Source organism: Saccopteryx bilineata, chromosome X (genome assembly GCF_036850765.1).
Source record: "Saccopteryx bilineata isolate mSacBil1 chromosome X, mSacBil1_pri_phased_curated, whole genome shotgun sequence".
NCBI classification, from domain to species: Eukaryota; Metazoa; Chordata; class Mammalia; order Chiroptera; family Emballonuridae; genus Saccopteryx; species Saccopteryx bilineata.
The window spans coordinates 75,413,126-75,438,456 of NC_089502.1; the positions used below are offsets into that span (position 1 = coordinate 75,413,126).

Genomic DNA, 25,331 nt, shown 5'->3' on the forward strand with positions numbered 1-25,331 from the left:
TCTTAACTGAAATTGGAAGATGTCACTGGCAGGTAAAAGTATTTTAAGAAAAAAAAAACGATAAGAAGTGTAGTAGAAGCTAGACAGTACAGAATTATTGAAGATATCTGGATATTGAGAGCCATCAAGGTGTCTTTTGTACTTTTAATGAAATAACTTTTGAAAAGCCTTTAGGGTTCAATTACCAATGACTGAATACTTAATCAATCATGCATATGTAACGAGGCATCCATAAAAACTCAAATAGGACTGGGTTCAAAGAGCTGCCAGATGGTAAATATGCACAGGTTCCAGGACAGTGGCTTGGAGAGGGCATGGAAGCTCTGTGCGTTGTCCATCTGGCTATTCTTGAGTTGTATCTTTTTATTTGAAAATATGTTACTGTGATAAATAAAATGTTTCTCTGAGTTCTGCGAGCTGCTTTAGGAAATTAATCAATTTGGAAAAGGTTGTTGGAACCTCTAATCTATAGCTGATAGGTCCGAAGCACGGGTGATAACCTGGACTTATATTTGGCATCTGAAAGTGTGAGTGGACATTCTTGTAAGATTGAGCCCTTAACTTGTGGGATCTGATGCTATCTCCAGTTTGACAGTGTCAGAATTGTGTTAAACTATAGGACACCCAGCTGGCATCACAGAGAATTGCTTGGTGTGTAAAAGGAACCTATCACTGAAATTGGTGCCTACCATTGTATCCCCTTTTTCTAGATTAATGCTTAGTACATAATAGACTCTCAACAAATAATAACTAATAATTTTATTTATAAATGTATCAAAATGTATATGGCAATGCAAAGAGCTAATAATATTTTGATTTCTTATAAAATGAAATATTAAATAGTGCATATAGTAGTTCCTGAAATAGTTTCAATCAATTCTGAGTGCATGTCAATGTGAGACTTGGTAATTATAACCTGGTCTATTTAGTCCAGTTGTTAGAGTCAATAAAAAATGGTAACTCTATTAACTTGTGTTAGCAATGCAATTGTGTAATCTATTTGGGGACTAGATTTTGTTAACCTACTTACTGACAGATTTATAAGGTAGAGCTATTAGTAATTTACTTTTATTGGCTTATAGCAAGCTTCTCAATAGGATAACATTATATACTGTGGAATAAATAAGCAAAGTGAATACTCAAACCTGTTTCCTCTGTCTCCTTTTAGTATGTGAAATATAGTCTTTTATTCTGAGGGTGAGGAAAGAGGTAGTAGTACTTATCTCAGAAATTCTTTAAATCTACAAACTGGAGTTGCAGTTGCCACATCTTTATGGAAAATGTGACTCAAGTAGTTTATTACAATATTTGTGTTCATAACAACAAAGAACATTCCATGTTTGGTGAGGTAGTATAATGACAAGCACATTGGATTTGGAGTAAGAAGACTTTGGTTCTATTACTTACTGTGTGATTCTACCTAGTATGAGATAATATTATCTTCCTTATCTCATACGATATTACGAAGATCAAAAGGAAATGATGGGCATTTGTTCATTCATTCCTTCCAAAGATATTGTTAAGTTACTAGTAGTTTATGCAAGGTATTGTGTATGAGTTGCTGGGTATATGAAACTGAACAAAATAGTGTTCATATATAAATAAATGTGTGTTTACAAAGTGCTATGAAGTGTTCTGTGAGAGTATAATGGGAGGGAGTATCTACTTTATTTAGAATGACCAGAGAAGGCCTTTCTAAGAAGGTAAGATTTAGTATAAGAAGGGAGTTAAGGTGTCCTATACCTAGTAGTGCGAAAGCTTGTGTGAAGATCATGAAGCAAGAAAGATCTTGGAATGTTGTAGAAACTGAAAAAGGCACAGTATTACTGGAATGTAGTAAGTTGCCAAAAGGTATACAAGATGAGGTTGTAAAGGCAGGAAGATCCATGTGTTCCTGTCTCTAGTCAGAAGTAGAGTTTGGACTCTGTTCTAAGTTCAAAGTCCTAAGACAAGGAAGTTTGGCATTTGCAAGGTACAAGGGGATGCCAGTATGTTTTCAGCCTAATGTTGAGTGAAGGGTAAGTTGGTGAGGACAAGGAATTTGGGTTTTTTTTAAATTTACTTATTGATTTTAGAGAGCAAGGAAAGGAGAGAGAAATATTGATTTGTTGTTCCACTTATTTATGTATTCATTGATTCTTTCTTGTATGTGCCCTGACTGGGGATCCAACCCACAACCTTCACGTGTGTGGTCAACACTCTGAGCTATGTGGCCAGGGCAAGGAGTTTGGATTTTTACTATAAATGCCTGAGGATAATCTATGGAGGAGAGACTGATGATGAAAGATAACCAAAGAGGTACTCTTTGAAAGGGGATAGGGAGAGAGAAATAGTACAAGTGGAAGGTTTTGGCCTTTAAGGAGGAGAGGAAAAGTTCATCCACTCTAACAGGAGAAAAAGAAGATAAAATGTATGCAGATAGAGATCAGTTGATAGATTTGTGATGCAGAGAGGTGGAATGCCCACTTCTGATAGTACCTTTTCAATGAAATACTGTGTGGGGCAAGATCATCAGGGTGGAGGGCAGAGGAGCGTGATAGGAGAGGTTTGAAAGAAAATATATATATATAATCATGTTCCCAGGAAGTAAGTTTAATAGGGAAAAGTAGTAGACTTCAAACAGATAGCATTTAATACTTGTTTGAAGTCTGTGGTTGTGAATTTAAGTGCAGCGGGTCAGCAAGGTTGTAGGATTTCTTTTAGGAATGTTTAGCTGCCCAAGTGCAAATTCTGAATGAGTAAATGGTTATGCTGGATAGGAGGGAAAATAAACCAGGAGGAAACGAGAAAGTGGCAGGCTCAATATATTGGAGTCTACAAGCTCTTCCAATTGTTTATTCAACCAAGAATTTGAGGCGTTAATATATAGTATACAGTATAAAATGAAAATATAAAATTAAATATAAAAATAAAAAGTATTAAAGTTAAAGAAAATATTTAACTATAAGTGTAAAATACTGATGGACCAGAGAAGACAGAAATTAAATATATGGTATTGATATATAATTATAATATATGGTAAAGTGCAGATAGAAAAGGTAAAGGGATTATTAGGGACAGCAGGGACATATATTTGGTGCAGTTGAAAAAAAAAGAGCTTTTAAACTTCTCAATATATATTTCATATGTGAATATACAGTCTTTCAATTTGCCTGTTTAGCAGGCTTACACCTTAAATACTTCCAGCAGAAAGTAGCTTCAGTTTTCAAAAATTTTGTCATTCTTGTCTTTGACCTTTTGCTTCTGGCCTGCATGGAGCTGGACCAGGAAATAATTTGAGAATTAACTACTTAAACTGTCCAACGATGCCTGTTGAGCTACTGCTAGTTCATAACTATCTCATTAGAAAGAAATAAGATATAGTACTTAAAGTGTGTATAGCAATATAAAATGTTAGAGAATTTTATATTGCTATAATCAGAAACAGATATTTTCATATGAATTATTATTAAAAAAGTAATTCCACACTGTACTTGATATTTGTATAGAACTCTCCTATGTAAAAGCACTTTCCTATACTCACTTAAATATTCATAAGCTCCTGCTGTGTACCAGGATAAGTACTGGAAATATACTAGCAAATAGAACAGCAAAGTTCCCTGCCCTTGGGAATCTTACATTCATTCCTACACACAGATGTTATGATTGTGTAGAGAGGGTGTCATTACCTACTTTTACAGTTGATGAAAGTGAAGCTCAAATTACACAACTTTGACTAGAAACCAGGTCTTCAGACCTCCAGTTTTGTCTTCTATTCTGCACTTATTAGCAGGAGAATACCTGCCTTTAGTGATTGCTTTTATATAAATTTGAAGGAGTTTTACCACATACCATATCTTTCACTCCATAAGATGCACCTGACCATAAGATGCACCTATGTTTTTAAGGAGGAAAATAAGAAAAAAAATATTCTGAACCAAATGGTGTGTTAAAATATTTAATAAAATATACCACAAAAATATGTCAACAATGTAAACTCAACAGCAATGTTAACAACCATCTTATTTGTTATTAACAAATGAGAAGAGACTTTAATATTCAAATACTCTTCTAGTTGTCCGGGAACCCACAGCAGCTAAAAAAAATGAACATTCACTCCATAAAACACACACGAGCATTTTCCCCTCCACTTTTGGGGAAAAAAAGTGCTTCTTATGGAGTGAAAAACATGGTACTTCTCCCATGGGTCTGAATTCATTCCAGTGTATATTTGTGAGATAGCTTAAGAAGGTTCTCTAGCATTATTTACATCATTAGAATATATTGTACTTTGTGATTTAAATTATGCTGCTAAAGGTAAGGGGGATGAGAACAGACAAGTCTAATCACATACAACAAAACACCTGTTCTCCTGCCCCATTGTATGGCCAGTAGTTGTGGCCACCATCGCTGCCACGCAGGTGCAGGTGCAGGTGCAGGTTCATATTAGATTCGGGCAGACAGTAAAGAACAGCGGAGCCAAAAACTGGTGGGCCATTACCTTTATTCTAGCCTTGCACCCAGCAGGCGAGTAAAACACACAGGGCTTCAAAACCTACTCATTCAGTGCTCACAAAGCTACTGACACATCCGGGATTTCCTAGAATCAAAGGCCCCCACTAGTCTTAGTCACCTCTTTGTTCCCCATCTACACATCTTGTCCCTCCTTATCTCTGCACAAACTAGCTTCTCCTTCAGCAACCTGCCATTTTGCCTTCTTTTTTTCTTTCTTACTCATTACTTTTTCACAAACTTTTCTTGGCTCAAAAACCCCTCCTCCCGCAACATTAACATAACAATGGCCCTTCCTAAGCAGGAAGGTAATTAGCAGTTTCACAGCTGTCATTTTTAAAAATAAAAGTGTCCCTGGCCGGTTGGCTCAGCGGTAGAGCGTCAGCCTGGTGTGTGGGAGACCCGGGTTCGATTCCTGGCCAGGGCACATAGGAGAAGCGCCCATTTGCTTCTCCATCCCCCCCTCCTTCCTCTCTGTCTCTCTCTTCCCCTCCCGCAGCCAAGGCTCCATTGGAGCAAAGATGGCCCGGGCGCTGGGGATGGCTCCTTGGCCTCTTCCCCAGGCGCTAGAGTGGCTCTGGTCGCGGCAGAGCAACGCCCCCTGGTGGGCAGAGCATCGCCCCTGGTGAGCGTGCCCGGTGGATCCCGGTCGGGCGCATGCAGGAGTCTGTCTGGACTGTCTCTCCCCATTTCCAGCTTCAGAAAAAATACAAAAAAATAAAAAATAAAAATAAAATAAAAGTGAGCAAACCCAGAAAATACAGATTTTACAAACTTATTTGCCCAACACCCATGATTGCAGTCTTCATCACTGACCTTTTCATAGGATCCCATTCTGCATCTTCTTCTCACTTTCCATTGTACACTGACCTCCTTGCCCACCATCAAATCTATTGCCAGTTTAGGCAAATTTATCTTTCTATTTGTCTACTAATTTCCATAGCCCACTGTTGAGGAAATTTAGGACTACAGCTGATCCAAAATTCTCCCTGTGCAAGTGCTTCGCGCAAGTGTTCAAATCCCGTTGCCTGACTCGAACTTATGTTAACACATTTTTGAGCCTCTCATGCATTTTAGCTATCTCCTATCAATCTGAACTTCTGGAAACCTCATAGTCTTTTTCTTTTCTATTTCTCTACTGCCACCACTGTAATTCAGCGCCTAGCATGCATATACCCTTAACTTCCTTGCTTTCTCTTGCTTTTTTTGTTCACTTAGCTGAATCTCAACCCTGCTAATTTTCTGCATGGGTGCTTGGTGCTTGCACTCATGCAGCAAAAGAGGCTGGACAAAACCACGTGACCACATTTACTAGTCTGACTGGTTCTTGACCACAAAACTTAAGTTAAACTTTTAATGCTGTCCTCCCTGTTCAATCCTTCCCTTCCTTTTCTGGATTTTTTTCATACTTTCTCCTCAAACCACTGACACCACTACCCCCATCCTCACTCTCAACTAAGAACTTTGCTTTCTATATTTGCATGGTACTTTAGAATTTACAAAGTATTTTGCATGACTTTTCTGACTTAATCTCTCTTCTGCACAAGGAAATGGCTACTTTCAGAGCAAATAACTTTGAGTTAATTCATTTGGTTCTAGTATTTAGTTTACCTGTCTGCAGTTTAGAAGTCCTCACCACTTAAGCTGCACAGATCAACCTGGCTTGTATTTATTTTTTTGAAAAAGGAGGATCCTCACACCTGTCGTTTTCATGCACTCACAGTAACTTTGTGTGAACATTTGTCTGTACTCTGATCCTTTTAAATCTTAGAGTAAAAAGAAACAGACTCGCTATCCACATTCTTTGCCAGATTAATGCATAGCACTACAAAAGGTATCTTGGATGGAAACTTCAGTGATTACTTATTTTGACTCCAAAGTATATGACCTGCAGTTTGATATTCAAGAAAAATACTATTTGTACTGTTGTCTATATAGCTTCTACTTAAATATTAATGTGTGCTGTTAATAGCTCACCATGTATTAAATTAAAAATTTAAGAGCAAATGAAATAAGGATGAGCTTTAATGTTTTAGAAGTGTTTTGTTTGTTTGTTTGTTTGTTTGTTTTTGTATCTTTCCGAAGCTGGAAACGGGGAGAGACAGCCAGACAGACTCCTGCATGCGCCCGACCCGGATTCACCCGGCACGCTCACCAGGGGCGAAGCTCTGCCCACCAGGGGGCGATGCTCTGCCCCTCCGGGGCGTCGCTCTGCCGCGACCAGAGCCACTCCAGCGCCTGGGGCAGAGGCCAAGGAGCCATCCCCAGTGCCCGGGCCATCCCTGCTCCAATGGAGCCTTAGCTGCGGGAGGGGAAGAGAGAGACAGAGAGGAAGGAGAGGGGGAGGGGTGGAGAAGCAGATGGGTGCCTCTCCTGTGTGCCCTGGCTGGGAATCGAACCGGGTCCCCCGTACGCCAGGCCGACGCTGCACCGCTGAGCCAACCGGCCAGGGCCGAAGTGTTTTTTTTTTATTAACAGGTTTCTTTAGCTTAAGTGCATGTTTGATAGATATTAAATGACTTGACTGATAGAAATTCAGTTTATACCATTTTTCAGGAACATATCTTTTGTGAAAAGTGACCTGTCCACCTGTACAGGCAGGCCCTGATTTTCACCACTGTGGTGTTTCTTGAAACCATATCATAAATGGATCATGTTTTTCCGCAGGAACAATATTATAATTGGGGGTTGTGTTCCTAACCAAAGACTAAACATCAAATAAATCATAGATATAACCAACAATGTGGCATAAGAGCAAAGATACAGAAACTATAAATCTGTAATCATTTAAAGGACTTAAAAATTAGACTCCAAGTCCTATAAAATGGGCGTAAATGTGTATAGTATATATACAATCACTATGCAACGGACATCAATACATTACAAAGTGTGCATAAAACACTTAAAATGTAACACAATTATGTAGTAAATTTTATTTTAAAATAACCTGCTAGCCTCAAGGAATCTATTTTTAGAAATCAAAATTTTATTTTGCTATACTATAACATAATATAGCAAAATAAATGTGGGGTTGGGGATAGTGAGCTATCTAAATGATCTAACCTTGGGGATAGTGAGTTATCTAAATGATCTAACCTTGGTTCTCCAACCTGGCAGTACATCAGAATCAACTGAGGAGCTTTAAAGATGCATATTTCTGGGCCTGAACCCCAGAGATTCTCAGTGGGGAGGGCAGGAATATGTAATTTAAAAAATTTTTCCTAGTTGATTTTAATGCAAGGCCAAGCATAGAACCCTAATCATGAATATGTCAGTCTCGATTTTTCTTTCTGCTCCCTTTTCATTTTTCAGCAAACTGATATATTCAGATTTATTCCACTGACCATAAAATTTGTGCAGATGATAGGTTTAACAAATATTTGCAAGATGTTTTTTTTCCCCTTGGAAAACATTTCAAAAAGTAGAGTGTCTTGAAATTTGAAGAACATTTTAGTAAATGAGAATTAACTTCACATTTCTCTGCTTACCTACTTCTACCATAGCAGTGAATAGTCTATAATATATGCTGTTAAATCATATCTAAGGAAATGACAGCTTTTTGACAGTTATCAGAGTTTTTCACACTTGATTAAGAAGCGATAAGAATCATTCAAGTCATTGATTACTAGTCTTTGTTTTAAATTGTTGTACTTGTTACCTATTAGAGATGTTTTTATAAAGTCTTTCTTTCCCTAGTAAATTGAAAGTTCCATGAAAGCAAAAAACAGGTCTTGCATAACCTTTATTCTTCCTTGTAAATCCTTACACATAGAAGGAACTCAGTAAATATTTATTGTACAGTGAATTATAGCATCTCTCCTAACTAGAAACACAGGCATTAGGTGGTATTTCCTGGCTACTGCTTGTTTACTTTTGAGAAAAATCTTTCTTTGGACAGGTTGAATTCAGAGGTCCTGACAAGGGAACCCAATTTTTATTACCATCGTATATAGAACTGGGGAGGGGGAATACTTAGATAATTTCATACACTTGCCTCTTTTTTTAAGATAAAAAAACTCACCATGCTATACACCTGAAACTAATAGAAAATAATATTGAATGTAAACTGTAATTGAAAAAGAATAAAAACTAGAATAACAAAATCAGATGGGATCATTAAAAAAAAAATTAAAAACCAAGGCCTAGAGAAAAGTAAGTGCTCTTTAAGGTTACTATGACAAGTTTCCCCCCTTTTCATGCTTTTATATTTTCCCCTACTTATCATATACTTGAGTGTCAGCTATGTGCTATTCTTAAGGAGCTAATGGTTTGTTTCTTCCAGGAAGAGGCAAAGTGACTTTCCATAAAGGGGCAGAACAGCAGAATAGTGCTCTGGAGGTTTGAGGAGAGTGGATAAAATTTGAAAAAATTGTGGTAGATACTGAAAAAAATAAAGTGTGTTGACCAGAGAAACAGTAGGATTGGTGAGCAGTGTTGAGAGCCCTGCTGTAGGTAGTGATTTGAATTTTATTTTATTTTTTTATTTTTATTTTTTTAAAGATTTTATTTATTCATTATAGAGAGGAGAGAGAGAGAGAGAGAGAGAGAGAGAGAAGGGAGAGGAGCAGGAAGCATCAACTCTCATATGTGCCTTGACCAGGCAAGCCCAGGGTTTTGAACCAGCAACCTCAGTGTTTCCAGGTTGACGCTTTATCCACTGCGCCACCACAGGTCAGGCAAAAAAATTTATTTATTCATTTTAGAGAGGAGAGAGAAAAGGAGAGAGAGAGACAGAGAGAGGAGAGAGAGACAGAGACAGAAGGTGGGGAGGAGCTAGAAGCATCAACTCCCATATGTGCCTTGACCAGGCAAGCCCAGGGTTTTAAACCGGCGACCTCAGCATTTCCAGGTGAATTTTATTTATTGAAACCCAACTGCCTGTTGTGTGACATTGCCCCATAATTGGCTACTGAATACTCATGCACAGAAAGTGGATAGTAGGAATGATCAGTGGTTGGACTATGGCTATATGAGTACCAAAATATCATTATCCTCATCAACAATAACATCATAGTGAGTGAGGCAAGAGATTTGTGGTTTTGGCAGTAGTTTTACTGCAGTGATGCACTATGGAACCCTAAGTTGTATAAGGAAGGAAGTGAAGAAAATTCTGATGAGTAGGAAGAAAGTAGAAAGGGCAGGATCAGTGGACTAGAAATCTTGATGAGTTGAAAGAATGGTAATTGTGGGAGTATTTGAACCAGCAACCTAGAAGGCTGTGGCCAGAGAATGCCGTATTTGAATTTCTAATTTTGGAACTGAGAGGTCAGAGTATTATATGGGTTATACCACAATTTTGTTACATTATTTTTCTTCTAAATGGTAATAAAAATATATCCCACATCCAACCAGTATTTACTCTGTTAAAAAAAAATCATTTAGAAGCAAAGTTATTGCAGTGATGTAAAAACATATTATAGTCTGAGGTAATTCATGAGAGCTAATAATGTTCAGTAACTTTTTCCTCCATGTTTAGCTAGTTTTACTATAAAATTTATTGTCTGAATCAAGCATTATTTTTTTTAGGTGGAGGATAGGATCTTTATTAGTGTTCACAAAAGACATGTTTAAATGTCATCTCTAGGACAGCTATTCTAAGCTACTCAAAGTCCATTCTCCAAGGAATTTGAAGAACTGTCAGAATGGATATGTTAACTTAGCTGTTGCAGTAAAAAAGATGTGTGAAATTTTAATCTCTTCCTCTCTACTCTATCCTGTTTTGGCACCTGCTCAAGTTTCCTTTTCTAAAAAACATTTCCTCAAACCCTGCTTGTCCCTCAAGATACCCTCTCAATGCTCTTCTTCCTTTCATTGCCATAAGTATTTATTTTCTCTTTATTTATTGGAAAGAGCTAGAGGAAATAGAGTCACAATCCTACTGTCAGAACATACAGTTTTTGCCATTTGAGGGTATGGTATACATTTCTTTGTTTGCAGATATGTATGCATTTTTAAAATAATTTTAATCACAGACTATAAGTCTTGTGAAGCAGGCCTGCCTGTTGTAGCAGCCCATGTATAAGAAGCACCCTTTCCTGAAAAATTTGGAGTCTAAAAACTGAGTGCATCTTATACAGTGGTTGTAGTTTTTTTTTACTTGCACTTGCCACTTTTTTTGCATGGATGAAGAATTGTATGAATTTTATGATGAATAAAACTTGAGTTCAATAAATTTATGCAATACATTTTTTTCTTAATTTCAGGCTCCAAAATTAAGGTGCGTCTTATACATGAGGGCATCTTATACATGGGGAAATATGGTACGCTCTTATCACATTAGCAGGGGCTCCATAATTAAATGCCAAATGAATGAATGGTATATGTTTTAAGTTTATATTTTGTTTTTTTTTATTTAACATATTACTTTTGTTTTTTTCATATTCTTTATTATATTCATCAATTATTTTCTTGTTTCCATATATCAGAAACTACTAAACTATTTTATTTTAGTGGGACATTTCAAGTACCAATAGTATCCAATTTTTTTATTATGACTGATAATAACAAAATGTACATCTTCCTGAATTCTTGTATTTGTTTACTGTTATTTTTTTGGTGAACCATTTTTTTTTAATTTACTGATTTTAGAGAGGCAGAGGGAAAAAAAGATGGAAAAAGCTGGAGAGAGAGCTTGATTTGTTGTTCCACCCACACACGAATCTGTTGACTCTTGTATGTACCCTGACTGTCATCGAAACTGCAACCTTGGCATATTGGGATGATGCTCTAAACAACTGAGGTACCTGGCCAGGGCTTGATGAACCATTTTTTTAAGATAAATTCAAGGAATAGGATTACTAGGCAAAAGGGTATAAGCATTTTTATTTTGTTAAGCTTATTGAAAGAAAGTACTTTTCTTAAATGCTTTGGAAACTGGCCTCCGTTCCAGCCACTTCAGTAAAACACCTCTTTCAAAAGTCACCAATGGTTTCCTAATTGTCAAATCAACTTGCTTCTTCCAAAACCCTCTTGACTTCTCTTGTGATATTTAATACTAATTTACTGTCACCTTCTTGAAACTATCTCCTCTTGATATGATGACATGGCATCATTCTGGTTCTCTTTCTATCTCCCTGACTGATTTTCTTTCTTGAACTACCCACATACAGCCTTTCCCAAGGTTCTGTCCTGTCTGCACCAACACTACTACCTGTATATTAATAATGCCCAAACCTATATCTTTTTTAAAAATATTTTTATTGACTTGAGAGAGAGAGAGAGGAACATTGATTTGCTGTTCCACCCATTTATGCATTCATTGGTCAATTCCTATATGTGCCCTGGCTAGGAACTGAATATACAACCCTGGCATAACAGGAAGATGCCCCAACCAACTGAGCTACGCGGCCAGGGCCCAAACCTATATCTTTAGCCTTGTTCTTTCTTTTTTGTGTGTGTGACAGAGAGAGAGAGAGAGAGACAGACAGACAGACAGAGAGAGAGAGAGAGAGAGGGACAGACAGATGTAAGGGAGAGAGGTAAGAAGCATCACATCTTCATTGTGGCACCTTAGTTGTTCATTGACTGCTCTCTCATTGTGCCTTGATGGGGGGGTGGCTACAGCAGAGCAAGTGACCCCTTGCTCAAGTTAGTGACCTTGGACTAAGCCACCAACCTTGAGCTTCAAATCAGTGACCTTTGGGCTCAAGCCAGTGACCATGGGGTCATGTCTATGATCCCACACTCAAGCCAGCGGGACCCACACTCAAGCTGGTGAGCCCGCGCTCAAACTGAATGAGAAACCAGTGACTTCGAGGTTTCAAACCCGGTGTCCCAGTCTGATTCTCTATCCACTGTGCAGCCACCTGGTCAGACAGCCTTGTTCTTTCTTAGGGTCCAGATCTGCATTGCTGGATTTCTCATTAGTGTCCCAAACCACATATTCATCATGTATAAATATGATTTAATTTTCTCTATTCTATTTCTGATAATATTACTGTCATTGCTGGAGTCTGGACACCATATAGACAGTTTGAATCATTCTCCTTCCTTGTTCCATTCATTCCATCAGTTTCCCTGTTATATAAATTCTAATTCTTAAGTGTCCCTTTTGTATTTCACTTTATTTTTCATGAATTTATTCATTTATTCAACAAATATTTATTAAGAACCACTAAGTGCCAGGTACTATTTAAGATACCAAGGATATAGGAGTAAATGCAACAAAAATTCTGACCATTATGAAGCTGATATTCTAGTGGAGGGAAGACACATAAGGAGCTAAGTAAAGTATATAAATGTCAGATAGTGAGAAGTTTTATGGAGAAAAATTTACAAAGTTGTATTGGGATAGAGTGTGTACACGTGCACAATTTTAAATGGTATACTCTAGGAAAGCTAAGATTGTGATGGTTAAGCAAAGATTTGGAGGTTAGATGATAGCCAGCAGACATGGTAGGGGACAAGGGGGACATTACAGGCAGGACCTGCAAGTATAAAGACCCTGAAATGGGGGAGAACATAAATGTTCCAGAAGTAGCAAAGTGGCAGAGTGACTGAAGCAGAATGCATGAAAGAAAGACTAGTAGGAGGGGAGGTCAGATTGGTAATGGGAAGTGGACCAGATCATGTAGGGCTTTGGAGGGTTTTGAGCAAAGGGGCAACTGATTTCTTCTTTTTTCTTTTTAATTGTTTTTATTTACTGATCTGAGAGAGAAGGAGGGAGGGAGAGAGACACACACACACAGAGTAACATCAATTTGTGTTGCACTTATTTATGCATTTATAGGCTGATTCATGTATATGCTCTGACCAGAGATCAAACCCAGAACCTTGGCAATTATAACAAATTTAGCTACCCGACCAGGGCTGATTTGTCTTTGTATTAGCAAGTTAGCTTGGCTACTGATTTGAGAGTAGACTAGCATGGCAAAGGTAGAAGCAGGGAGTAAGTAAGGAGGCTATTACAGTAAGCCAGGAAAGAGTTGTTGGAGTCTACATTTGCTATTGATTGGATGTAGAATGTGAGAGGAAATAAAGAAGTCAAGGATGACTTCAAGGATCTGGCCTAAACTGGAAGACTGAGTTTTCCATTACTGGTTTGTATGCCTGTCTCTGTGTGTGTGAGAGAGAGAGAGAGAAAGAGGAAGATCTAGTTTTCTGGAACTCTCATAATTCAAATTATATCATATCATGTCATATCTTATCTTATATCATTTCCCTTAGTTCATGTTCACCTGGGCTGTGTCAACATTCTTAATCAGTGTTCAGTGGTAAATCTAATCTCCTCTCCTGCCCACTCTCCTCACTCCTGTTCATCATTTATAAAGTGAAGCACTAATCATATGATCATCTTTGATGGCTTCTAATCGCACTTAATTCAGCCGGCACTTCTTTGTCTTACATTCAAGTCTGCCTATAGTGTAAGCTGAACCTATTTCTTCAGTTCCTTCTTTTACTATTCCCTTATATATTTCAAATAAATTGGCTTACTGCTCCTTGAATATAGGGTTTAAATTAACATCTAACATGTTACAGATCATGTTTATCTTTGATATAGCATAATGGTTAAGACAGAGTTTATAGCTTGGACACACCAGGTTTAAAGTGGTTCTATTTTGCATTGTGTGCATTTGGGCAGTTTATTTAACCTCCACTTCTCTTTTCTACCTTTAAAATAGAATAATAGTAATCTACTTCATAGAGATGTTTGAGGATGCAAGGAATTTATATGTAAGGCACTTAAACAGTGCTTGACACATGTTAAGTGCTTTAATGTGTTAGTTGTTATTGTTGTAATTATTGTTACTATTTTGTTCTCTTTTTCTCCATCTTTGTCCCCTCTCTCTTCCCTTCTCTATCCCCTCTCTCTTCCCCCTCTCTTCTCCCAACCCCCTCACCCTCACCACTATAATATAAGCTCCATGAAGACAAGGATTTTTGTCTGTTTTGTTCACTACTCTATCCCCAATAACTACAACAGTACCTGACACATAATAAACACTTGGTAAATATTTGTGGAATAAATGATTGCAGTATCCTCATTCTGAGACATCTACTAGTACTGCCTCTTCCTTCTACTTCTCCTCAGCAAGAACTCAAAAAAGCTTTGTGAAGATAAAGTATATGTCACAAAATCCATGCACTTAAGCTCATGCACTTTATAGGGTAAGCCCCTTAAATCCTCATTCATAATTTATTTACTTGTCATGCTTAAATCATGATTATCGGATTTCCCAGCCAACAGCAGTGGAGAGGAAACTTAGAAATGAAGGAAAGGCCCACAGAAGATAGTAGGAGGGAGAGACAGCTGACTGTAAGAAAGGAATCAGAAAACCAGCAAAAAGGCCAAGGACCCAGAGCAGTGTGGGACTAATAGCTTACATTGCTTAAATAGGCCTTGAGGGCATCAGCACATTATTACATGACACAGTAATTGCTGTTCATAATAATGACCCAAATTCATCGTAAATAAATTGTGAGTATCCACTTTATTTTACTTAAGAAGATAAGTAGTGACTGTTGTGTTTAGATTTTTGTCCAACAGATTACATTTAAAATGTTTTTAAAGTATTAAGCTCTTAGCTAGCTGGTTAACTTGGATAACTCATTCCTGAGTGGTTATGGATATTCAAGTCTTCCTGTATTTAGTACATACTTTCTTATTCAGGTCCTTCTATAACTAGAATTAAAATACAATGGTGAGGCAGCATGAGGCAGTTAATTCATTAAAATGAATTATTCATTCATACTCCATTTATAACATAGGAAATCATTTTATACAACTGATGTTGACTGATTGAAATGCTGTGTGCTCAATCATGTTAGTATTTCATAAGAAATGCCATTTGTTTAGTTTTATTGATTTATTCAGTGACTTTGGCCTGGAATTTTATTAGATGCTCTATAGCTGTACATTTCTACCCACCAGAATGTTGAGAGAATCTGAACTTGAGTGAGACTGGATAAGAATTTGGAACTTTTTTTTTTTTGAGAGAGAGAGAGAGAGAAGCATCAATTCGTTGTTCCACTTTGGTACAATGCTCTATTCACTGGGCCACCAGCTAGGGCAGGAACCTGCAACTTTTTAACTTGAGGGAGTGAAGATAGAAAGAATTGTTTATTTTGGAAGGGTTTCAATTTTTAACCTCTTGGTTTTGTTTTATTGTATTTATATATGAATGCCGGAACACAGAAGTGATTAATAGGTTGGCATTATTCATAGCTTGTTTAACTTTTTTTTCTAAAAACTTGTGTCTTCCTATAAGTCTTTTCAGTGACTGCCCAGAGAGAGAAAGAACCAAGAAATTTTCCTGAAATGAAACCATTTACAACTGATGTTTCTGAATAATGGGGAAAACTAAAATTTAATTTTAAAAGGACTGGAATACTAAGCAGCTCTTATATTTGAAACAAATTATTCAACTAAATTTTTGTTCTCGCTTGGAGCCAGTTAGCAAATAACTTTTGTGTTATATGTAGCAAGATTGTAGCAAATGATTTTATGGGAACATTTATTCAAATGTTGTATTAGCTGATAATATCTGGGCCTTTATGGTATAGAAACAAATACAATAAATATATATAAGGTCTACCGGAAAGTTCTGTTTGTTTCTATCACAACAAGTTTTGACACGTGAGCACATGTTTATTTGGCGCATGTGTGCCTCTCTATTTTTATTACTTATGTATACATACTGACGTAGCAAATTAACTAAAACAAAGTTGATTCACATTAGTCTTATGTATAAAGCGATAGTGTACCCATGGCTACTGATAAAGTTCATTTATGCCACTGTAATTTTTACGAATTTCAACAAGGAAGAAATGCTACAGAAGCATGTCTGTCGTATCCACCATATTCCCCGGACTTAGCACCCTCCAACTATCACTTGTTTTTGTCCTTACAAAATTTTTTGAAGGGCAAAAAATTCAAAAATGAAGAAGATATCAAACAAGCACTGGTTCAATTTTTCACATCAAAAGATAAAACATTTTTCAAAAATGGGCTATATAAATTGCCCTCACGCTGGCAAGAAATCATTAATAATAATGGCAATTATATTATTTAATAAAGTTTATTGACGATAAGAAAAATTTGTATTTTGTTTTATTCCAAAAACGGACAGAACTTTCCGGTAGACCTTATATTTGAATGAATAGATTTAGGACCTAGATAATTTGGAAGAATCATTTTAAAATCTGGATTAATTATGATATCTAAAACTAGCATTTTAGACCATCTTGCACCTGGATTAATTATGATATCTAAAGCTAGCATTTTAGACCATCTTGCAACATATAATATAATACAAGGTATAGGGAAACAAATTTTAAAAATTAAGAATTTAAACAATGTATTTTAGGAAGGACATTATTATTAAGAATAATACAAATAGGTTTCTAGCACTCTCATCCAAATATTTTTGTGTATATTTTACCCTCTTGAGAAAGTCAGAAGAGGATTTTTGTTGTTGCCAATGTAGATTAAGATTTATTAACCTCTATAAACTAAACAACCAAACTGAAGTCAGTTTAGAAGGGTATAGAACAGGGGTCCCCAAACTTTTTACACAGGGGGCCAGTTCACTGTCCCTCAGACTGTTGGAGGGCTGCCACATACAGTGCTCTTCTCACTGACCACCAATGAAAGAGGTGCTCGTACAGGAAGTGCAGCAGGGAGCCAGATAAATGGCCTCATGGGGCCGCGTGCGGCCCGCGGGCCGTAGTTTGGGGATGCCTGGATACCTTTATAAATTTTTTGTTGGTATCACTTTTAATTTTTAAATAAAAAAGTTAGCTGTGAAATGGTATTTCCTTTCTGACAAGTCATGATGGTAAAGAATACAATGGCCACTAATGTAGTGTGTCCTGCCTTAATCCATGCCAACATGTCAGCAATTTTATCCAGCACTGCTTTTATTTTAAACAACAGTTTTATTGAGCTATAATTCACATACCATACACTTCATCCATTTAAAGTGTACAATTCAATGGTTTTTAATATATACAGAATTATGCAACCACTATCAAAATCAATTTTAGAGTCACAAAATGAAGCCCAGTCTCTATAAGCGGTCACTCCCCATTCCCCCCTAAATGCTCAAGCCCCTGGAAATCATTAATGTATTTTATATGTCTCTAGATTCACCTATTCTGGACATTTCATATAAATGGAATCATATAATATATGTTTTTTTTTCACTTAGCATAATATTTGCAAGATTCATCCATGGTGTAGCATAAATCAGTATTTTATTCTGTTTATGGTTAATGAACATTCGACTGTATAGATTCCACATTTGGTGGAGAGACATTTCGATTGTTTCTGCTTTTTGGCTCATCTGAATAATGCTGCTATGAACATTTATGTACATGCTTTTGTGTGGACATTTGTTTTCAGTTTTCTTGAGTATACACCTAGGAGTGGAATTTCTTGGCCATAGGGCAACTCTAGGTTTAACATTTTTTTTTTTTTATGTTTAACATTTTGAGGAGCTGCCAGACTGTTTTTCAAGTGACTACACTGTTTTACATTCTGATAAAGGAAGTATTATATTTTATTTTTTCCCATATCCTCGCCAATCTTTGTTACTGTCTTTTTGATTATATCTATCCTAATGAGCCTGAAGAGGTATTTCAATTGTGGTTTTGTTTTGCATTTTCCTAAAGACTAAGGATAGTGAACGTCTTTTTAATGTACCTATTGGCTTATTATGTATTTCCTTTAGAGAAATGCCTACGCAAATTATTTGCTTATTTTTTAATTGAGTTATTTATGCATTTATTTTTGAATTGTAAGATTTCTTTATATAGTCTAGGTAAGAGCCCCTTATCAAATATATATATATATATATATATATATATATATATATATATATATGACTTACAAATACTATTTCCAATTCTGTGAGTAGTTTTTACTTTCTTGATGGTTATACTTTGTAATATAAAAGATTTTAATTTTGGTAATGTCCACTTTATCCATTTTTTTTTCTTTTGTTGCTTGTGCTGCTGGTGTCATTTCTAAGAAACTATTGCCTAACCTAGTGATTTTCAACCCTTGTGCTGCAAGAATTTTTAAAAGATGCATAAATAGTGATGGACGAAGACTTGGCTTAGAGGGGTGAACACAATACGGTGTACAGATGAAGTGTTATAGAATTTGGCACCTGAAACCTGTATAATCGTGCTTAACAGTGTCACCCCAATAAATTCAATTTAAAAATATTTTTAAAAAAGATTTTACATATTGATTTTACAGAGAAAGGAGAAAGGGACAGGGAGCAAGAAGTATCAATTCATAGTTGCTTCACTTAAGTTGTTCATTGCTTTGCTTGTTTGTCCTATGTGCCTTGACCAGGCAACCCAGGGTTTCAAACTGGCAACCTCAGTGTTCCAGAGCAATGCTGTATCCACTACACCACCATAGGTCAGTCAAGAAAAGAATTTTAAAAACATGCAATACCTATTTAGTCAGGGACACTGACTTCTTTTCCCTTAAATTGTCAAATAAAAGAAAATTACAATAACCCACACAACAATAGCCATCCAGTGTGAATGAAATATAACATTTTTTGGTGTGCCACAGAATTTTAGTAATTAGTTTATATGTGCCATGAGATGAAAAAGGCTGAAAATTGCTGTCCTAACCCAAGTTAACAATCATTTATTCCAATGTTTTCTTCTAAGGGTTCTTCTATGTTACACTGAAGTCTGTGATTCATTTTGAGTTAATATTCCTATAGGACATAAAGAAGGAGCTCATCTTCATTTTTTTTTTGGCACATGCGTATACAGTCGCAGTATCATTTGTTAAAGACTATCCTTCTCCTATTGAATGGAATTATCTTGGCAGCCTTATGAAAAATCAATTGATTGCAAATGTGAGCATTTATTTATGGAATCCCAATTTTACTCCATTAACCTATATGTCTATTCTTATACCAGAACTGTCTTGATTGCATTATAGCTCTGTAGTAAGTTTTGAAATCAGAAAATGTGAGTACACTTTGTTCTTTTTCAAGATTGTTTTGGTTATTCTGTGTCCCATATGAATTTTAAGATCAGCCTGTCAATTTCAGCAAAGATTCTGGCTGGGATTTTGATAGAAATTAAGTAGCATCTGTAGATCAATTTGGGAAGTATTGCCATCTTAACAATACAAAATTTTCTGATATATGAAGATAGAATGTCTTTCCATTTATTCAGGTCTTTACTTTCTTTCAACAATGTTTTGTAATTTTTGGTATAAGTTTTGTACTTCTCTTGGGAAATTTATTCATATGGTATATTTCATTAATGTTAAATCTTGCATTTCTGGGATAAATCCCACTTAGTCATGGTGTGTAATCCTTTCTATATGTTGCTGGATTTAGTTTGTTAGTATTTTGTTGAGGATTTTATGCCTATGTTCATGGGATATTGGTCTATAGTTTTTTTTTTTTTTTTTCTTGTGATGTCTTTGTCTGTTTTAGTATCAGGGTGATACTGACCTCATAGAATAAGTGGAGATGTTTTCCTTGCTCTTCTGTTTTATGGAAGAGTTTGTGAAGAATGGGTGTTAACTATTCTTTAAATGTTCATTAAAATTCACCAATAAAGCTATCTGAGCCCTTCTGTGTGGGTTTTTTATTTAATATCTTGCTATAGTTCTGTTCAGATTTTCAATTTCTTCTTCAATCAGTTTTGTTATTTTTGTCTTTCTAAGGATTTGACCATTTCAGCTATTTAATTTGTTTATATGCAGTTGTTTCTTTATAATGCTTTTTTATATCTACACAGTCAGTAGTAATATCCCCTTTTTCATTCCTGATTTTAGTAATTTGAGTCTTGTTTGTTTTTTGCTTCATCAGTCCAGCTAAATGTTTGTTAATTTTGTTGATTTTTTTCAAAGAATACAAAATAACCTTTGAGAAGGAAAACATCAAATTAATAATTAGAAAGCAGCTACACAACCCTTGTATAATTGGCAGTGTGTTCTTAGCCACATGTTTCTTAACATCTTAGAGCCTCAGTTGACTCATTTATAAAACGGTGATAAGACCTGCCTCACATATTTGTTTCTTACGGTAGATGGAATAACATGCAAAATCTCTAACATATAAAACCTATTTATTGTAGACTTAATAAATGTTCATATCCTTCTCTTCTGCACCATTATACTGACCCCAGTTTCATTGCAACCTTTGTGTATCAGGAAGATGCTCTAGCCAACCAAGCCAGGGCTAATGATAGTTTAATATTAATGACAGATAAGTGTAAAAGCACAACTGAAATCTTATATAATAAATTATTATGGTTTATGTTATTTTCATCTTTTTCTTATTTCAGCATTTATTCTAACATTGATGATAGGAAAACGTTCTGTCTCCCAGGGTTATATCAGTAGAGTTTCCAGGAGCAATGTCTCATCTCAGTAGGTGTTCCCAACTCCATCTAGAAGATTTTTTTTCTTATGATATAGACAATATAGACTCCTGAATGGGTGAGAGGATTTCATTCTTGAGAAACCTGCCTTAGCTAGCTCACGTACTTTATTAGCTATGTGATCTTAGGCAAATTATCCAACTTCTCTGAGTTTCAATTTCCATGTGTATAACATGTTGGTGATGATAACAGGGTGGTTGTGAAGTTTTAATAATATAATGTGTATAAAGTACTTAACACAGTACTCAGCTAATTGTAAGGAATCTTTGTCAATATAACTCCTTCTGTGATCCAGCTAGGTTTTTCAACAGGCTCACTGAAACTTTCTCTAATTAAATTTTGAGTATTATTTAAAATTTGAGTATTTAACCTTATTATTTAATTCTTTAAGATTTGTACAAACTAAGTTGATTCTAGTAACAAACTATACTTGTTTTTCCTGTCCTATAATTCCAACTCATGTTGCCACTGCTGGTCTCTTATTTTGGTTTCTGCTCAGTCCATGCTTCTGCTAACTTACATATTGCCACCAGCTCTTATAATCCTGCTGTGTCTCAGCTAGTGTTCCCTACTTGTCTGGGATGGATCAGGCCCCCAGCTCAGCTAGGCCAAATGGTGTCTTACCAGGAAAGGTAGACCCTGCTGGCTGGCATTGTCATAATAACAGTAAATGAATCTCGATCGATGAAGAGACTCTTGCATTATAACAGGCAGCGGAATACTTCCACTTTGGTAACATTATCAAAATATGTTTATGGACCCACATAGGCTCCTATAATTGGAAGATACTTCAATGATTATCTAGTCCCCTTCAATAACAATGATAGTAGATATGTATCAAGTTTTTATTGTATGCTTGGCACAGTGATAAGTATTTACTTGCATCATTTTATTTAATCTTCACAACAATCCCCAAAAGTATCCTATTGTTAACTGCAATTTTATAAATAAGGAAACACATTCAGAGAAGTTAACTTGTCTAAGTTTTCAAAGCTAAGAATGAGCAGATCCAAATTTCAAATTTAAGTCCAATTCCAAAACTGCATTCCTTAATACACTGTATAGTTCCTCTTCTGTACTACAAGTATCCCTTCTAGAGTATTCTTGAAAGATCATTTGATATTCTGCTTGAATATCTTCCAGGTTGGTCAGTTTACTATTCTCTTGAGGCAGCTGTTTCCATTATTTGACAAATTTAGTGGCAAGGGGGAAATATGTTGAGCTAAAATCTGATTCTATGTAACAACAAACTCATGGACTGTTACAGATGGAAGGACTGGAAGATTGTCTCATTCATTTCCTTCATTTTACAGATGAGAAATTCCAACCTTATGAAGCATGATGAACAAGATCTCATAGGACTTCCAGAAATTTTGTCCTCTGGATCCTGACAGAGTAACTCTGTTCTATACTCTTCAGATCAGTGTTTTTAATATTTAAGATAGCATTTATGATTCCTCTTAATTTTACCTTTTTGCCAAACATTGCAGGGTTTGCAGCATTCTGAAAATTATTAGAACATACTCTCAGTTGTTTATTTTTTCCTTTAAAGTGGACCACACTGAGCCCTTGCCAGATGGCTTGGTTGGTTAGGATATCCTCCGAATGTGTGAGGGTTGCAGGTTCGGTCCCAGGTCAGGGCACATACAGGAATAGATTAATGTTTCTGTCTTTCTCCCTTCCTCTCTCTCTAAAATCAATCAATAAATTTTAAAAAGATATAAATAATAAAATAAGGTGGACCACACAGAAGTGGACCTAATACTTTAGAGATTCTTTGTTCAGCCCAGAGTATAGTGAAATTATGCCTTCCTTTAATCCAGTTATTAGACTTATGTTAATATAGGCTACAATTGCTGTTGATTTTTCTTCTCAGCAGCTATGTGATGAACTTATAGCCACATCAAAGGAACTATTTTTGAGATGAGGCATTTCTGAAATCATAGTTCTGAACCACTAATTCAAGAATTATTTTCTTAAGCTCTGAATCTCTATCTACATGCTGATTTCATTAGTAATCTGTTTGCTTAGAAATTGATTTACTGAAAAAACAAAATGACATTTGTAGTTGTTTAATAAACATTTTATTTTTATACCTACATTTGATTGATTAATTTATAAGCGCCACTTTAAAATCTTTTAAATCTTCTATTGACGGACTGGCTTATAAGACCACTGACTGAATGGAACTGTGAAACTAATCCTTATCTGAAGCCTAGGTATTGAAAGTTTTTTTTTTCCCCCAAGCAAAACTAATGATACCCCTGAATTAAATGAAAATGACCTAACTGGCAAACAAGAACTTTCTGCCTCCTTGATGCTCTTCTCTTTATCTGCCCTCTAGGAGGAAAGGAGACCTGAACTTTATTGTTAAAGGAAAAAGAAATTGCAGAACGAAGAGAGAATCAGTTTTTATTGGGATTTAGATACCTTTACTACTCCTTAGATGACTCAGGACAGACTTTTAAGGGGGAAATCTTGACGAATAGGAGGGAAGCACTAAAGATCGAATCTCTTTTTACTATACTTTAGATGATATCACGGTTATTTTATTACATTAATTTTAAGATACAAATGCTTACTTCTAGTAGTATATAGAAGGCCTGTCATTTGCAAATATTTAAGTACTTTTGCCTTTTAAAAACCTCAGCTGCATAGACTACACTCTCCATATCTCAATTTCCTTATCTATAAAATGAGTATAAGAGTACCTAGAACGTTCCCTACCTTTCCTGTCACCCATACAGAAAGTTATCTATCCTTCCACTTAACTTTTCTGCTACTTTAAACTATTCTTAGGACCTCATATATAAATTGTATAAGTTCTGGTTTTATGTACATATGTATTTTATGTTTCCTATTACGTTATAATATTTTTGAGGTCGGGGCCTAGTTGAGTTTTCATTGCTTTTGATCTTTGTAATTCCTGGTCTAGTGCTTATATATTTAATACACTTAAGTGTTTATTGTAATAATTTAGTGACATTCTTTAAATCATCTTTTATCTTTTTTCTGATAGAACAGCAATAATTTATTTAGGCATATGGAGCAGCATGAACAAGAAATAAGTAGGAAAAAGGAAAGAAGGAACAAAATAAGTGAACTTGACATAAGAGCCAAGTGAGTAAGCAAACAAGGAATGAAGAATTATGTAAATGGTTTAAATTTAAGCAGAAAAGCATCAATGACTATTTCAAGATGTCTGAGGGAGATAACTAAGTGACATTATTCTTAGTGATAAGTGAAAATTGACTTGATTAGGCATAATAACAGTATTGAAGAAAAGCAAAATTAGAAGAGATGGGGCAGTGAGAAGTCAATCATCAATGTGAGAGAACAATCAAAACTTAGCTCTTTTTATCTCTAATAGTTAATTTAGTGCTCTGAGTATGGAGGAATCTAACAAAAGCAAGTGCTTTGTAATCAACCACATTATCTCTGTCACTTACAAGCTGTTACTGCATGGACTTGGCCAAATTATTCAGTTTTGTTTAGCTTCAGTTTCCTCTTCTATAAAATGAGTTTTATAGTATTTACTATAAAACATTATATAAATATGGATATATATATTATAAAAATTTTCTTAACTATGGATATTCATTGCTCCAGCACCACTTGTTATGAAGACATTGCTTCTTCCACTGAATTGAAATTGAACCTTGGTCAAAAATCAGTTGAGCCTATTTATGTGTTTCTATTTCTGGGTTCTGGTATATGAATAAACATATAGATAAATCTATATGTCTACTCCTCCACCAATACCACACTCTTTTGATTATGTTAGCTATATAGTAATTCACATTATGTAGGAGAGTGATTCTTCCCACTTTTTCATTCTGTTCCAAGGTTATTGATATTCTAGGATCTGTACTTTTTCCTTATAACTTTTAGAGTAAATTTGCCTGTATCTACAAACATCTTTGCTGGGATGTTGGTAAGAATTACAGTAAACCAATCAATGATGAAACCTATCCCGAATCTGATTACCTGAAGAAAAGAATTACAGTAAACCCATGGATGAGTGGGAAGAGTATTGACATCTTTACTGTATTATCTCCCAATCTATGAACACAGGATATCTATCTAAGTATTTGATTTTTTTATCAGCATTTTGTAATTTTTAGCATATGCATCCTGTCTTGTACATATTTGTTAAGTATATACCTAAGTATTCTTTTTCTTCAGAGCAGTTGCAAGTAGTATTGTGTTTTTAATTTTGTTTTTTTGTGTGTATTAATTTTGATATTGTGTTTTTAAATTTTTTTAGTATGTAGAAAAGCAATTTAATATCTCTATGTTGATCTTTTTTTGTGAGAGAGAAAGAAACATTGATTTATTGTTCCACTTATTATGCATTCATTGGTTGATTGTTATATGTGCCCTGACTGGGAATTGAACCCACAACCTTGGTGTATCAGGAATGATATTCTAACCATATATGTTGATCTTTTATCCTGTGACTTTTGTGAACT

General features: G+C 35.6%; 1 protein-coding gene and 1 non-coding gene across 6 annotated transcripts in view; both read left to right on the top strand.

Annotated features, from left to right (window-relative positions):
* Positions 1–25,331, top strand: part of EDA (ectodysplasin A) — a 409,324-nt gene that overhangs the window by 84,533 nt on the left and 299,460 nt on the right. The gene's annotated exons all lie outside the window — the stretch shown is intronic.
* LOC136318002 (small nucleolar RNA SNORD50) lies at positions 24,813–24,878 on the top strand. The gene has a single exon (XR_010727983.1). It is a non-coding gene; the product is annotated as a small nucleolar RNA SNORD50 (small nucleolar RNA).